The sequence below is a fragment of the Mustela putorius genome, unplaced genomic scaffold, assembly GCF_011764305.1.
Source record: "Mustela putorius furo isolate JIRA1106 unplaced genomic scaffold, ASM1176430v1.1 tig00004007_pilon_pilon_pilon, whole genome shotgun sequence".
In the NCBI taxonomy this organism is placed as follows: Eukaryota; Metazoa; Chordata; class Mammalia; order Carnivora; family Mustelidae; genus Mustela; species Mustela putorius.
This window is the reverse complement of record NW_025422145.1, coordinates 1,098,608-1,113,254: the sequence shown is the minus strand read 5'-3', so window position 1 is coordinate 1,113,254 and position 14,647 is coordinate 1,098,608. Positions and strand designations below refer to the sequence as shown.

Here is a 14,647-nt window from a genome sequence, read left to right as displayed (position 1 = left end):
GGAGCCCAAAGCAGTGCTCCATTCCAGGACCCTGAGCCAAAGGCAGACGTTTAACGACTGAGCCACCCAGGCACCCCTAATCCTATGTCTTAAAAACATCTCAGTACATTGGTGCCACAATTTCAAGTGCCGCATAACCGCATGTGGCTAGTGGCCAATGTTTTGGAGAGTGCAACCCTAGCCTGTGGCCCTTGGGAACTTTTGGGTGCCGGCACGTGGCAGCCAGTGGGAGCTTGGGAAGGTTTGCTGGATGGAAGAAAGCAATGAACGCAGATCTGGGACCATGAATAGAGGTCTCCAATGCCAACAGGTGTACTAACCCAGCACTTGCAGGAACTTGGCTAGATTCCAGGAAAGCGATCTCCCCTCCAGGCAGGAAGTCCGGACACGCAGCCTAGCTACCTGCTGCCCCAGCCAGGATGTGCTTTGCCGGCAAGCAGACGCAGCAGCGGCCAGAGCTCCAGACTCTGGGGACGTGAAAGCCGACTGGAGGTAGGGTAGGTTCGCCAGGTCTCGGGGCCAGCTCCGGGACTGTCTTCCCAGGTATCTACCAAGATTCAGCGGCTTTGGCAGAGCCTCCTCCCTGGCTCCGAGAGAGGGGACCAATGCACAGAACCAGGCGCTCCAGCAGGGTTTTTCCCCAACTTGGGGTGACTGGGTTGTGGCCCTGTGGTGGGGGGAGCAAGCTGGGATGGGGTACAAGAAATGGGTGGGGAGAACCACCCCGGGCCTGGAATCTTAGAATGGGAGGATCCAGACTTTGGCATCGAGCTGACCCATTGTGTTAAGAAAGCCTCTTAAGAGTGCACACAATCCGTAGCCCTGTGTAGGGGAAAGAATAATTGCACCCAATTATCTGGCAGTCACAGAACCGTGCTGGGCCACTGGGTCATGATTCAGAGCTCACTTTGGAATTGCACTGTTATGTGCTCTGTGCCTCTGGGCAAGTTACACTCTCTGGGCTTCAGTGTTCTCCTCCATAAAAAGGGACTCAAAATAAGACCCCTTTCCTAGGGTTTCTGTGAGCCTTGTGTGTGCTGGGGACACAAGAAGCACTTCCTGAATGTTAGGTATCTAGTTTTTTCCCCAGATAGTCTCCTGAGATAGTGCCTCCCAGTTCCTTTTCACCCATGAAGAGATTTGGGCTCAGGCAGGTTAAGTAACTTGTCTGCAGCAATTAGATGGAAACAGCAGAATTTGAATCCAGGAAGTGGAGCTGTAGAGACTGGGCATAATGTCTAATCCAGGTCCCACTATTTCCTAGAAGGTTGAAGGGAGGTGGGAGAAAGCTGCTTCTGAGACCCCTTGTCCCTGTCTGTGTAATGGGTACAATGATGTAATGGTGAGGGATTATTGTGAGGACTAACTGAGTTAGCACACATAAGTGTATCCTACTAGAGTGCCACAAGGTTAGGCTCCTTCTGTTCTGTTTGCACATCTAGCCCCAGTGCTTGGCACACAGTAGATGCTCAGTAAACACTTGATGAGTGGATGAGAAGCACATATTAGTTGTTATTCTTACAACAATCCCTGCTACTGATAAGGAGACTGAGGTTCAGGGAGGTTAGGTAACTTGGTGGATGTTACCTGGGTGCCTGGTAGAGGAGTCAGCATCTGAACCCGGGTCTGTTGATCATAAAGTCTGCATGTTCTTGACATTCAAGTTCCATCATCCCCTAGTCAAGTGAATATGGCAAGTTATTGCTCTTCTGGGTCTCAGTTTCCTTATCTAGAAAATGGGGACAATAATGATCACTACCCCACATGGTTTTCTTCTGGATCAAATAAACCTAAAGCACTCAGAACAGTGCCTGGGACTTCAGCAGATGCTCAGCAAACACTCGCTGCAGTGAATGCTGTGACTTTCCCTGCAAGAGTAAAGCGGATGGTCTAGCAGTCGTGTTCATTTAGAGGAGGCAGAGGGAAGAGTGGAAGTGGCAGGGGATGGAGGGGGGGACCAAGGAGCTTACTTGCCTTCTGTGTAGTTCACAGAGCCAGGCCCCTGTTTGCTATCTGGAACATTCCTGAGAAACTCCCTACACTCAGTGCAGAGGGAGGAGTGTCACCTGGTATCCTAGTCTCCATCCAGTATCAAAGCGGCTGTCACTGGGAGGCTTTTGTTGTGTAAAGAGGGCCCAGTGCTTCAGTGCATTACCCACTGCAGCTGATGAGGCTTTGGGGAGGAGGGTTTCAGGTGGCAGGGACAGTTACATAGTAATTATTCTGGCTAGACCTGGATTTAGATATTGTCTTGGAGTATTTCCCAGCTCCGGGACTTTTGCAGGTTGCTTTCTGAGCTTCAGTTCCCTGATCTGAAGGGGCTCAATATGTAAAAATATGGGATAGTTTCTAGAAGTGGGGAAATGGAGGGGCAGAAAAATTTTCCTAGAGGAAATTGCTGAGGTGCTGATTTCCTTGTCTTGTCAATGGGAATTGGAAGATACTATCCAAAGTTTGTGACACACTGTATCATTCACAGCAGTGGTTCTCAACTGGGGGTGATTTTACCTCCCAGAGGATATTTGTCCATTCCTGGACTTATTTTTGGTTGCCCACAGCTTGTGGGGTTGGTGATGGGGAATGTCCTACTGGTACCTAACGGAGGGAAGTTGGGGACACTGCTAAACATCCTCTAATACTCAGGAGAGCCCCCACAACACAGCGTATCTCACCCAAAATGTCAACAGTGCTGAGGTTGAGGGACCCTGACTTATACCTACTTGAGAATTATTGATTTGTCCTTTTGCAGTCAAATGCTCTACCACTGAGCTATACCTCCCCCTTAAAAAAAAAAAAAAGATTTTATTTATTTATTTGAGAGAGAGATCACAGGTAGGCAGAGAGGCAGGCAGAGAGAGAGGGGGAAGCAGGCCCCCTACTGAGCAGGGAGCCCGATGCAGGTCCCTATCCCAGGACCCTGAGATCATGAGCTGAGCCGAAGGCAGAGGCTCAACCCACTGAGCCACCCAGGCACCCCTGCCTGGCATATCCTTTTGCTTTGGACTCTGAGTTGGCTGGGCTTTTGTAATCCAGGCATTCCACAAGTCGCCCCACGGATGACAGGTCTGGGAGCTATTAAGCCCAGTGGAGGTAGAGTGTATTGTCCCCATTTTGTAGATGAGGGTGGGGAAAATTGAGGTTCAAAAGGATAGAATCGTAGAGCCTCAGACGGGTAGAGTTGTAGAGCACTAAAGTAAGGACCCAAGTCAGCTTGCTGTGAAATGTGGGCTGGTTCCACGCTGCCTGTCCTTTATCTCTGGAAAGGCCCTGCCATCATAATCATGGAGTTAACTTATAAGGTCTGAATGTTGCCCCCGGGGCTGTTCCTGCTTGAGGATGTCTAGTGGAGCATAATGTTGTGGAAGAATGCTTCGGTGAATACAGGAAAAGATAGGCTCTTTTCACTCCACCTTACTCTCTGGGATTAAAAAAAAAAAATCAACCTAATTACTTCCTTATGGCATCTAAGAGATAAAATAACATTTAGTAAGGACTTTGCTCTTTTTAGTGGGCTGATGCGAAAAGAACAGTGTTGGGAGGGCGGCGCTGGGGTTCAGGAAGAAAGTACACAGGTTGGGCTCCCAGGCAGGGTGTCTTTACACACCTGGCACTCAGAGGCCACGACACCATCATGACATTGCAGATCAAGGACTGATCTGCATTTTAAGTGGATGTGACCCGGGGTTATTTATTGGCTGATGAGGGGAGAGAAGCTGGATGGCCAGTCCCAGTAGGGTGACTAAGAGAACAAGCAGGCCTGTGTCTCAGACACAAGACGATTGGCTTTATGGGTTAGTATTTAAAAAAAAAAAAAAGAGGACTTGTGTCTCTGCAGAGTGGAGAGGAAACTCAGGAAGGCAGGTAAGAAAGGGTTTTGTATTTTGTTTTTTAAGAGCTTATTTATTTATTTGAAAGAGAAAGTGTCCAAGTGAGGGGAGAAAGAGAGAGAATCCCCAGCAGACTCCGCGTTGAGCATGAAGCCAATGCAGGGCTCAATCCCCGAGACCCTGAAATCATGACGTGAGCCGAAAGCAAGAGTTAGAGGCTTAACTGACTGAGCCACCCAGGCACCCCAAGATACGGTGTCTTGAAAGTGGTGTGGGGGTTCCAGAAATGATAGAGAACCCTTGGGGATGTGCCCCGGGAGAAGGCAGAAACAGGCTGTCCTGTTGCTTATCACCAGGTGCCAGGTCCGGAATAAATGTACAATTTCCTGTTAGAGGCAAGAATGATTATGGGGAAATGGGAAGCAAGGAAGCGTGTCGGTGAGCAAGCTCCAGAGCTGTCTTCCTTTCCTGAATCAAAATCTGGGCTTCTCCAGGTCCTGCTGTGCCACTGTGTGTGAGTTATTGTTACCTTGCAGGGCTCCGTTTGCTTGTCTGTAGAATGGGTAGAGTGCTAAGGACTGCCACCTCCTCTTGATGTAGCAGGGTTAGTAAGACAGTATGGTGCACGGTAAGCCACTCAAGAAATGTTGGTTCTAGTGCCTTCTTAGCGCAGTAGGCAGCGCATCAGTCTCATAATCTGAAGAAATGTTGGTTCTAACTCCCCCTCTTCCTCTTTGCCCTTCTCTTCTTCCTCTGATAACAATGAAGATGATGACCATGATCCAAGTTCAGAGATAGATGGGTTAGAATCCCATCTGCTTCTATTTAGCTGTGTGATCTTGGATAAATTACTTAACTCTCTCTGGGCTCCAATGTAACTGTCATAGAGTGGGGATAATAATACTAATAATATCTCTCCATAAAGTTGTTGGGGGATATGATTACTAATGCATGTGAGGGGCACAGCATGGTGCCTGGAACTTAGGAAGGCACTCAGTAAAGTGGCGCTGGCTTTGTGCTTATGGATACCAGTGTTGTCTGACTAGTTCCCTTCTGCCCTGGAGAGGGAAAGAAGAGCTCAGTGGATATGGATGTTGAGGAAGTAAGGTTAATAATCACGTTCTGCCAGGCAGGGTGCTCTCCCCTGAGGGAAGGGTCAGGATGAAGGTATATACTTCTTTCTAGAAGTTCAATGAATCACTCCGTGGTTTATGTTTGCCAGGAGTTCCCAGAATGGAGTGCCGTGAGACTGGATTATATTACTGCTCAGGCTATTCTCAGCCACCTCAGGTTCAATGTTCCCAGAGATAAACCCAGGCTGATGCAATGCTAATCATCGGTAGGGTCATGTCTGGAAAGAACACTCCTTACCTATAAGAAAAGAAGTAAGGGGCTGGATAAGTTTTCTGTATTAAGAAGCAAGTTCTATTTTCTATGGCATTTGAATCAGGGTAGATAGCATTTTAAAAGAAGAACAGAAAGTCCTATTTCTATAAATTCACAGGGAGACTTGGAGGTCCAGAGTTGCTGTTCCCAGTCTTTCATTTGTTAGCACCCCCAACAAATGAAAAATTGTGGCTCTCCAAAAGAGAGGTGGAATCTTCTCCTGTGGCAGAGACTTGACTTACAAATTTTATGATCAGAGGAAAGCCCTTAGCAGGAGAGGAGGTAGGTGGAAATCCCAGGAAGACGGTTTAATTCGCCCCGCTGGAACTGTCATTCCTGGGGTGACTCATGAGATGCCTGAACTGCAGGGTCCTCTATGCCAGTCACTGTGGAACAGAGCCAAATTGGAAGAAAAACACAAATCAGTAACCTTTAGCCTGTTCTGGCATGTCTGGGTGGTTGGTTGGTTAAACATCTGCCTTAGGCTCAGGTCATGATCCTGGGGTTCTGGGATCGAACCCTGCCTTAAGCTTCAGGCTTTTTGCTCAGCAGGGGTATACTTCTCCCTCTTTCGCTCTGTCCTTACCTTGCTTGTGCACCCCCCCCTCTCTCTCTCAAATAAATAAGTAAAATATTAGAAGAAAGAAAACCCAGGTACCCTCTGCTTCTGTTTTTTTTTCCCCCCCTCCAAATCTGGAACCATAATACTTGGGTTGTATTATATAATGTTTGTTTGTTTGTTTTTAAGATTTTATTTATTCATTTGACAGACAGAGATCACAAGTAGGCAGAAGAGGCAGGCAGATAGAGAGGAGGAAGCAGGCTCCCTGCTGAGCAGAGAGCCCGACACGGGGCTCAATCCCAGGATCCTGAGATTATGACCTGATTCGAAGGTGGAAGCTTTAACCCACTGAGCCACCCAGGTGCCCCCATATATAATGTTTGTTTAAATAGGCATTATAAGGAACGAGTATAGGGATCTGAATTAGTCTGGTTAAGAACTAAGTTTTTAGGGGTGCCTGGGTGGCTCAGTCAGTTAAGTACCTGCCTTCAGCTCAGGTCATGATCTCAGGGTCCTGGGATTGAGCCCTGCATCGGGCTTTCTGCTCAGTGGAGAGTCTGCTTCTCCCTCTCCCTCTGCCTGCCACTCTGCCTACTTGTGCTCTCTCTCTCTCTCTCTCTAATAAATAAATTAAAAAAAAATTTTTTTTTTAAAAGAACTAACTTTCTAGTCCTGGAGGTGGATCCAGAAGGGGGTTCTTTTTCTTCTCAAAGAGAGAGGCTTGCCACAGACCCTGGGTGTGGATAGAGCTCACCCTGGCTTTACTCTTCTCTCCTGCCTTTCTGAGACCCAGTGGTAGAGAAAGCAGTAGGGGATCTAGCCACAGCAGATATTAAGGTTTATCATTTTTCCCTGCTCCTGGCAGGAGTCTGAGCACATGGATGGTGGCAAAGGGGATGAGGAGGGGTTTCCACTTCTCCTGGAAGTGAGGTCCTTCCTTGGATTGCAGAGGAGGCCACTGCTTCTAGCAGCTCTCAGTGGCGACAAGAGCTATTACATATCTTGTGTTGTGTCTGGCTCTCCCAGAGAGGGGTCCTTGTTCTTCTGGGACAGATTGGAGCAGGCCAGCCATGCAGGAAGACACTGAACTGCCAAGGTGCAAGTAACCCACCACTTTTCCTTCCCACCTCTCTCCACCTGCTTTAACCAGCTGCTTTGTACTGATTCTTAAACCTTGGGGTACAAAAGAATCTCTTGGAAACCTGATAAAAAGGCGAATTACCAGGTCCCATTCTAGATCCACGAAATAAAAACTTGTGGGAATGGGCCCTGAGCTCAAGTGGTCTTCCCAGGACTGGTGGGTTCCCAGGACATGGAACTTCCAGTGTTAAAACCAGGTCAGTTCTGGGTATACTGGGACTGGTTGGTCATCTGATGATCCACAGGCCTCTGTCTCCAGCAAGCTCCCAGGTGAGTCTTGTGGGCTCCTCAGCTTGATGTGCACTCATTAGTGAAGCTTTATTATTTTTTTAAAAAGATTTATTTATTTGAGAGAGAAAGAGAGGAAGGGAGGGGAAAGGGAGAGGGAAAGAGAGAGAGAGAGAGAGAGTCTGAGATCGTAACCTGAGCTGAGATCAAGAGTCAGATGCTTAACCGACTGAGCCACCCAGGCACCCTTGATCAGCAAGGCATTAAATATTGGAGTTTCTGGGGTACCTTAGTGACTCAGTCTGCCTTTGGCTCAGATCATGATCCAGCCCTGCATCAGGCTCAGTGGGGAGTCTGCTTCCCCCTCTCCCTCTGCACTTTCCTGCCACCCTCCCTGCTTGAGCCCTCCGTCTCGCTCTGTACTCTCTCTCTCAAAAAAATAAAATCTGGGGCACCTGGGTGGCTCAGTGGTTTGCGCTGCTGCCTTCGGCTCGGGTCATGATCTCAGGGTCCTGGGATCGAGCCCCGCATCGGGCTCCCTGTTCCGCAGGAAGCCTGCTTCCCTCTCTCTCTCTCTCTCTGCCTCCCTCTCTGCCTACTTGTGATCTCTGTCTGTTAAATAAATAAATAAAATCTTTAAAAATAATAATAATAAAATAAAATCTTTAAAAAATAAGTATTGGAGTTCATTTAGGCTTTATTCTTCCCTAGACTTGCACAAATATAACATCCTCATGGCTACTTACTGCTCTTTACATTAAAATTAATTAAAATAAAAAAATTAATTAAAATTAGGGGCCTCTGGTGGCTCAGTTGGTTAAGCATCTGTCCTGGGCTCAGGTCGTGATCCCAGGGTCCTGGGATTGAGCCTCACATGGGGCTCCTTGCTTGGCAAGGAGCCTGCTTCTCTCTCTCCCTCTGCCCATAGCATCTCTCTTGATCTCTGCCTTGGTCTCTCCCTCTGCCTGGGCGCACACTCTCTGTCAAATAAATAAGCAAAATCTGTAAAAAAAAAAAAAAATTAAATTAGGGGTGCCTGGGTGGCTCAGAGGGTTAAGCCTCTAACTTCGGCTCAGGTCACGATCTTAAGGTCCTGGGATTGAGCCCCACGTCGGGCTCTCTGCTCAGCTGGGAGCCTGCTTCCCCCACTTCTGCCTGCCTCTCTACCTACTTGTGATTTCTCTCTCTCTGTCAAGTAAATAAATAAAATCTTTTAAAAATTTTAAATTAATTGGGGTGCCTGGGTGGCTCAGTCAGTTAAGTGTCTGCCTATCTGCTCAGGTCATGATCCCAGGCTCCTGGGATCAAGCCTCGCATAGGGCTCCCACTCGGCGGGAAGCCTGCTTCTCCCTCTTCCACTCCACTGCTTGTGTTCCCTCTCTCGCTGTGTCTCCCTCTGTCAAATGAATAAGTAAAATCTTTTTAAAAAATTAAAAAAAATTAATTAACTAAAATTAAACAAAATTAAAATCCAGTTCCTCCCTTGCACTAGCCACATTTTAAGTACTCGGTATATACATGTAGCTAGTGGCTGCTGTAGTGGACAGCATTGTATAGGATGATTATATCATGGTAGAAAGTTCTGTTAGTATTGCCTTAGATGATCTCTCGAATGGGCTTTCTCAACCTCACCACTATCAACATTTTGGGTCAGATAATTCTATTTTGGGGACTGTTCTGTACATTGTAAGATGTTTAGCATATCCCTGGCTTCCTCCACCTATTAGAGGCCAATATCACACACCTCACCCTGAGTTGTGACAACAAGAAAGGCTTCCAGAGGTTGTCAAATGTGGTATCTGAAGGCAAAATTGCACTGATTGAGAATCAATGCCCGAGACACATGGCTTCTACCAATCTCTTTCTTTCTTTCTTTCTTTTTTTTTTTTTTTAAAGATTTTATTTATTTATTTGAGAGACAGAGATCACAAGTAGGCAGAGAGACAGGCAGAGAGAGAGGAGGAAGCAGGCTCCCTGCTAAGCAGAGAGCCCGATGCGCTCGATCTCAGGACCCTGGGATCATGACGAAGGCAGAGGCTTTAACCCACTGAGCCACCCAGGCGCCCCTACCAATCTCTTTCTGAAAGAAGGAAAGCCAGCCACACACCCTGCATTTCAGACAAGAGCGTTGGTACCTTAATGCAGATGTCATTTTGCACTTTCCTTGCATTGGTCTGCTTTACATAGAAGGCCTGTGGGCCTCACCTACTTTGGGGACAGTCTTATATACAAGAAAGTCTTGTTACAAAATGTTATTTGCAGGGCACTTGGCTGGCATGGAAAGAGCATGCAACTCTTGATCTCGGGGTCCTGAGTTTGAGCCCCACATTGGGTGTAGAGGTTCCTCAAAAATTATTTCAAATAAAATATTTAAAGTTTTAAATATTTTAAGATTTTTAAATTAAAGTATTCTTAAAATTAAATATTTTTAAATAAAATAAAAACTTAATATATTTTTTACAATGTCATTTGGATGGAGAGGGGTTTTGGTTTCAGTAAGTGTGAGACTGCTGGAAGGAACCTGGGGAGTCCTGGGAGAGTCCAGAGACTTCTCACCAAGAATGGATTGTAGTAGAAAAGGAGGTATCTTAGCTAGTGTAATGAGATTTGAGAGCCTTCAAAGCATCTATATCAATAAAAGAGTGATCCTATCCTAGCTTTTACTTGAATTTTCCTCTGAAGTTTACTTGGTGACATTTGTCAGTTCTATCATCCCAAGTATCCCAAATTATTTAAAAACAATGTTAGAGTCATCTTAATTTGATTATAGAAAGCACTTGTGACCTTCACGGTAACCGCAGTACATTAGACCATTCTCCGGGTGGATTTTTGCCATGTCTAGGTGATGCCCCTCATGAATTTAAAGTCCGTGTTCATTTTCCAGCCTCTGACTCTTTCTCACATTTTTAGCAAGCTAAAGGTCTTACATTCTTTTAAAAAAAAATATATATATATTTTAAAGATTTTATTTATTTATTTGATAAAGAGAGTGACATAGTGAGAGAGGAAACACAAGCAGGGGGAGTGGGAGAAGGAGAAGCAGACTTCCCGCTGAGCAGGGAGCCTGATGTGGAGCTCGATCCCAGAATCCTGGGATCATGAAATGAGCCAAAGGCAGATGCTTAAGGACTGAGCCACTGAGGCGCCCCTAAAAATATAATATATTTTTAAAAATTTAGAGGCAGGGAAGGGGAAGAGGCAGAGGAAGAAGAAGAGAGAATCTTTTTTTTTTTTTTAAGATTTTATTTATTTATTTGTAAGAGAGAGAGAGAGTGAGAGCAAGCACAGGCAGACAGAGTGGAAGGCAGAGTCAGAGGGAGAAGCAGGCTCCCCGCAGAGCAAGGAGCCCGATGTGGGACTCGATCCCAGGATGCCGGGATCATGACCTGAGCCGAAGGCAGCTGCTTAACCAACTGAGCCACCCAGGCGTTCCAAAGAAGAGAGAATCTTGACTAAATTCCATGCCCACTGTGGAGCCTGACATGGGAGGGGCCCCGTCCCACGACTCCAAGATTATGACCTGAGCTGAAACCGAGAGTCTGGCGCATAACCAACTGAGCCACCCAAGTGTCCCTCTGCTTGCATTCATAAAATATAATTACCTTTCTTTGGAAATTAAGCAAATGTCTTAAAAATTAAGTAAATTATTTTATAAAGGGAAAATATAAAGAAAGAACAGGAATATATATTCATTTAGCTCTATTTATATTTTTCCCTCCTATTCATAGTTTTGATACTGGCCTTTTGCAAACACAGACCTTATTTTCTGAAGGATCCCAATGTATAGTTGTTTTTTGTTTGTTTGTTTTCCCCAAACCTATGGTTACGACTACACCTGGGTCAAAGGTGGATACAGTCTCTGAGAAGGCCGTGGGGCATGAACTAATGCTTAGTTACCGGAGGGTTTTATGAAATGGGTGATTGAAGGTTTTGCCCTCACATGGTTGTAAGATACTATTTAAATTGCCTTTATTTCCTTGTTCTAAACATTACACACTGCAGATAAAAGATTCTAAAGCATTTGTTTGTAGTGGTGTGGGTGGTGACAGCCAAAGTAATCACTAAGCTAATATGGTAACAAAGAACATAAACAAAATCTAGGTTTCTGCTGAAATGTGGGTTTGCTTAGGGTAGCTTCCTGCCCTGGTAACTGCTCAGGGATGGGCGGTGGCCTTCACTTCTTGTGTTGGAATTGTCTTTGCAAGGTCAGGTGCCTGAGAATGAAATGGAGGCTTCCAGAACTGTGATTATGAAAGCTTGCTTGAAATGAGAGGCCTGGGAATGGACCATTTCTTCTTTTAAAATCCTTTTCTCTTCCCTTTCAGGAATTCTTAGAATTACAGACTGGTATTTTGTGTGCATGTGTTGGGGTAAGGGGTTGCGATGCAATTATATTATTATGTAATGTCTGTTGTATCCCAGGATTTAGTCTTCTGTGTTCCACCTTCATGATTTTTGCCCCTTTTCTTACCATGCGTACTAATACTTATCTATCTTTTTTTTAACCTAACAGATTTATTTTATTTTTTATTATTTTTTATTTTTTTATTTTTAAAAGATTTTAGTTATTTATTTGACAGAAAGACAAATCCCAAGTAGGTAGAGAGGCAGGCAGAGAGAGAGAGGGGGAAGCAGGCTCCCTGCTGAGCAGAGAGCCCGATGTGGGACTCGATCCCAGGATCCTGGGATCACGACCTGAGCCAAAGGCAGAGGCTTTAACCCACTGAGCCACCCAGGTGTCCCCTAACAGATTTATTTTAAAAGGAAGCTTATGTCATTATTGTAAATGGAAAACTTATGTTGCTTGCTATAAATATAGGTGACTAAATATTTATATATAAACATACATACAAGGAAAACCAAACCATGTTGTTAAATCCTAGCTAGATTATGCTGAGTGAAGGCAGTCAGTCTCAAAGGGCTACATTCTGTGTGGTTCCATTCATTCAATATTTTGGAAAAATGCAAAGCTAGAGTCACAGAGAATAGATCAGTGGTGGTGGACAGTGGGTGGTAGGAGTTGATCACAGAGGGATGGCACAAGGGAGTTTTGGGGTAATGGTACTGGTCTGTATCCCAGTGGTGATGGTGGTATGCATGTGTTCAAACGTGTAGAACTAGACACCAAAGATATTTTTTGTATGCTAATTTCAAAAATAAATTCTAGTCGAAAGTTGTGGCCTCATGAAGGTTCTGAGCTTGGAGCTTTGCTCTGTCTTTGTTGAAAAAGAGACAGTGGCAAATTCAGATAAGTGTTAAAGACTAACACCAACGGAGACTTCACCTAGTTGTTAGTTAGAAATATTGAATGGGAATTAAGAAAGAAGAAATGATCGCCAGAAGATTCCTTACTATTAAAAAAAAAAAAAGATTCCTTAGTATTTTCCACAAGGGGGATGATCCTTTCAAAAATCCCTGAACTGTGGCGTCTGAGTGGCTCAGTGGGTTAAAGCCTCTGCCTTCGGATTGGGTCATGATCCCAGGGTCCTGGGATTGAGCCCCACGTGGGGCTCTCTACTCAGCAGGGAACCTGCTTCCCCCTCTCTCTCTGCCTGCCTCTCTACCTGCTTGTGAACTCTCTCTCTCTGTCAAATAAATAAATAAAATCTTAAAAAAAAAATCCTGAACTGATCCCAAACGCTCAGTTTATTTATTTATTTTTTTAAAGATTTTATTTATTTATTTGACAGAGAGAGAGTTCACAAGCAGGCAGAGGGGCAGGCAGAGAGAGAGGGGGAAGCAGGTTCCCTGCTGAGTAGAGAGCCCCATGTGGGGCTCAATCCCAGGACCCTGAGATCATGACCCTGAGCCAAAGGCAGAGGCTTAACCCTCTGAGCCACCCAGGCACCCCCCAAACCCTCAGTTTATAAATGGGATATGTTTGTGCTGAAAATTGGACCCAGGCATGAGAAATGCTATCTGTGTGAACCCTCCCACCAACCCCCTTACCCAGAGGAATCCAGTTGATCCCAGTGTAGGTTTGTTTTGCCTTTCATTGGTTGAGATGTCCTCATCATGATGGACCCCACGTGATGGATGAGATGAATGAGAACTCTGTAGGACAACCTTCATTTGTTCATGCAACAAATATTAATTGAGAGCTCTTACATGCCAGGCATGGTGCTCGATGCTGGGCATATGAGGAGCAAAATAGTGTAACTGCTGCCATGGCAGAGCTTTCAGTCTAGTGGAGGACAAGTATTGAACAATACAAGCACAGAAAGTAATATATAATTACAAACTGGTAAGTCCCATGGGCAAAAGGACAGGATGCTATGATAGAGGCTCAAGGGGAACTATTTGCATGTCCAGGAATAAAGGAGACCGCTCTGTAAAGCAGCATTTAAGGTGATACCTTAAGGATGAAAGGTTAGCCTGGCCAAGAGTGAAGGGACAAGCATTCTAGGCAGAAGGAATAGCATGTTCAAAGGCCATGACCCAGGAAAACAGGCCAGTGTGTCTAGTGCAGGGCATAGTGAACTACGTCCCTGGGTTCAGATGTGGCCTGTGAACTAAGAATGGTTTTTATATTTTAAAATTGTTGGCAAAAATCAAAACAATAGTTCATGGCATAGAAAAATTATATGGCATTCAAATCTTGGTGTCCATAAATTGGAACACAGACTTCTTTGCCTAGGGCTGCTTTTGTGCTAGCCATTGTGTGAGTCATTGCTACAGAGTTCATGTTGTTCCACAAAACTTAAAATAGTTCCTGTCCGATTCTTTACCGAAAAAGTGTGTTAACCCTTGACTTAGAGGATGAAGAACAAGGGGAGAGGTAGGAGGAGCCAGTTCGTGGATACTTTTCACACCATAGTAAGGTGTTTGTTTATTTTTTATTTATTTTTATTTATTTAACTATATTTTGAGGGTGTGCCTGTGTGGTTCAGTCAGTTAAGCATCAGCCTCTGGCTCAGGTTGTGGCACCAGGGTCCTGGGATCGAGTCCTGCATCAGGATCCTTGATCAGCAGGTAACCTGCTGCCCCCTCTCCCTCTGCCACTCCCCCTGCTCCTACCGTCTTTCTCTCAAAAGCAGGGGGAGTGGCAGAGGGAAAGGAGAGGGAGAGAGTCTCAAGCAGGTTCCACACCCAGTGAGGAGTCCTCTGCTGGCCAACCCTGAGATCCTGACCTGAGACAAAACCAAGAGTTAGACACTCAAACCAACTGAGCCACCCAGGTGCCCCTATTTATTATTATTATTACTATTACTATTATTACTTTTTGTTGTTATTGTTAAGATTATTTTTTAAAGATTTTATTTATTTATTTGACAGAGATCACAAGTAGGCAGAGAGGCAGGCAGAGAGAGGGGGAAAGCAGGCTCCCTGCTGAGCAGAGAGCCCGATGTGGGGCTCAATCCCAGGACCCTGGGATCATGACCTGAGCCAAAGGCAGAGGCTTTAACCCACTGAGCCACCCAGGCACCCCGTTAAGGTTTTATTTATTTAAGAAATCTCTGCTCCCAATGTAAGGCTTGAACTCACGACCCTGAGATGAAGTGTT

At 45.4% G+C, this 14,647-nt stretch overlaps 1 protein-coding gene across 4 annotated transcripts in view; it reads left to right on the top strand.

The window, feature by feature from the left end:
• The first annotated feature begins 346 nt into the window (after nt 1-346).
• TMC5 (transmembrane channel like 5) overlaps nt 347-14,647 on the top strand; it is a 71,886-nt gene continuing 57,585 nt past the window's right edge. Inside the window, exon 1 of one of the 4 annotated variants that reach the window (XM_004750295.3) lies at nt 347-492. The gene's annotated coding sequence lies outside the window, so the exon portion shown is untranslated. Of the gene's footprint in view, nt 498-524; nt 544-3,609; nt 3,862-14,647 lie in introns of those variants that run through there. The other 3 variants (XM_013055122.2, XM_004750296.3, XM_004750299.3) reach the window with 3 other exon arrangements.